At 65.1% G+C, this 2166-nt stretch overlaps 1 non-coding gene across 1 annotated transcript; it reads left to right on the top strand.

Annotated features, from left to right (window-relative positions):
* Window positions 1-439: 439 nt before the first annotated feature.
* LOC131867332 (5S ribosomal RNA) lies at window positions 440-558 on the top strand. Its single transcript, XR_009365891.1, has one exon. It is a non-coding gene; the product is annotated as a 5S ribosomal RNA (ribosomal RNA).
* Window positions 559-2166: the final 1608 nt, after the last annotated feature.

Raw genomic sequence — 2166 nt, 5'->3', positions numbered from 1 at the left:
TGCATCCCGAAACTTGTGTTTTGGTGCTTGATCCCTATTTTGGGTGCCCACCTTGCACCAAGTGCGCACCCGGGGCAAACCGAGCGCCTTGGTGCACCGGGGCAAGATCGAGCGTGCACCCGAGGCGCCCCGAACATGCACCAAGGTGCACTCGGCCCACATGTGAGCGCAGGTCGTTGCGCCCGAGGTGGTGTGTGGGCACCGCGTTGCAGACGGGACACTGCACGCACACGACGCCCCCTCCAGGTGCACGCACGTAGGCCGGGCCGGGTGCACACCCGACGCCCTAGCAAGGTGCGCGCACCCGGGCAGGGCTCACACTTGGCGAACGGGGCGCACTTCGCGAGGGAGGGTGTGCACCTCGACGGGGGTGGGTGGCCGGGGTGGATTCGCACGTGGGTCGCGGTTTGCTAAGTACACACTGCGACAAGCTCATAACGGGTGCGATCATACCAGCGTTAGTGCACCGGATCCCATCAGAACTCCGCAGTTAAGCGCGCTTGGGCCGGAGTAGTACTGGGATGGGTGACCTCCCGGGAAGTCCCGGTGTTGCACCCTTTTTTAGTTTTTCGCCGGGCGTCGCAATGCTATTTGAATAAACCTTTTGCCCGTTTGCGTTCTCGTCGGGGCCGGGCCGGGCCGGGGTGCGCTGCCCGCACTACCGCGCGCGCGGGGGCGACACCGAGCGCGCACCCGAGGCGCCCCGAGCACACAGGCCACGGTGCAACCCGGGCGTTGTGCGCGCACCCCGGTGCGCCCGAGGTGCTGCGCGCGCACCCAGGTGAAATCGGTGTGCACCTCGGCCAGTGCGCGCTCGGTCGAGTCGCGCACGTTGGCCAAGGTGCACGGTGATGTTTCTTACTCTAAGGTTCCGCACCAGACGCCCGGGACAGGTGAGCGAAGCTGGGCGGGGCCGGGTGCGCGGCCGGGGCAGGTGCACGCAGCTGGAGAGAGCTTTGGAGCACACTTCGGAGCGCACCAATGATGCGCTCCATTCAAAAGTTTCCTGAAAAGGCAAAAAAAGTTGAGATTATAGAATTTCCCACTTGAGAGATTGTAAAAAAAAAAAATTTAAAATGAAGGAAACGCGGGTGCCAAGGTGTGCGCAGCCCAGCCAAGGTGTGCGCACCAAGGCGCCCACCCTGGCGAAGGTGCACGCAAGGTGCGCACCCGAGGCAAACCGGACAATTAACCCAACTTTCGACTTCGCGCGCACCTTGGAGCGCACTTCGGAGCGCTCCTTGGTGCGCACCAATCTTGGGCACCTCGGAGTGCACCATGGCGCCCACCAAGGTGCGCACCCGGGGCAAACCGAGCTCCGACTTCGTGCGCACCTTGGAGCGCACGAAAGGTGCGCACCATGGCGCCCACCAAGGTGCGCAGCCCAGCCAAGGCGTGCGCATCAAGGTGCGCACCCTGGCGAAGGTGCGCACCCGGGGCAAACCGAGCTCCGACTTCGTGCGCACCTTGGAGCGCACAAAAGGTGCGCAACCCAGCCAAGGTGTGCGCACCCCGGTCAAACCGAGCTCCGAATCGTGCGCACCAGAGGTGCACGCCATCGTGCGCACCTTGGAGCACACTTCGGAGCCCTCCTTGGTGCGCGCCGATGTTGCGCACCTCGGAGCGCACCCGGGGAAAACAATGCAATTAACCCGACTTTCGACTTCGTGGGCACCTCGGAGCGCTCTCGGGTTCGCACCTCGGAGCACACCGAGGTGCGCACCTTTGATGCGCTGCCTTCACCAATTTCCAGAAAAGGCAAGAAAACATTGAGAAGGTGTGCGCACCGAGGTGCCCACCCTGGCGAAGGTGCACGCGAGGTGCGCACCCGGGGCAAACCGGGCTCCGACTTCGTGCACGCCGCACCTTGGAGCACACTTCGGAGCGCTCCTTGGTGCGCACCAGGGCGCGCAACCCAGCCGAGGTGCCCACCCCGGCGAAGGTGCACGCGAGGTGCGCACCCGGGGCAAACCGGGCTCCGACTTCGTGCACGCCATGGTGCCCACCGCGGCGAAGGTGCACGCGAGGTGCGCACCCGGGGCAAACCGGGCTCCGACTTCGTGCACGCCGCACCTTGGAGCACACTTCGGAGCGCTCCTTGGTGCGCACCATGGTGCCCACCAGGGCGCGCAACCCCGCCGAAGGTGCACGCGAGGTGCGCACCCG

Source organism: Cryptomeria japonica, unplaced genomic scaffold, assembly GCF_030272615.1.
Source record: "Cryptomeria japonica unplaced genomic scaffold, Sugi_1.0 HiC_scaffold_168, whole genome shotgun sequence".
Classification (NCBI taxonomy): Eukaryota; Viridiplantae; Streptophyta; class Pinopsida; order Cupressales; family Cupressaceae; genus Cryptomeria; species Cryptomeria japonica.
Note: the sequence above shows the minus strand (reverse complement) of the source record. Positions and strands in the feature narration are given on the sequence as shown.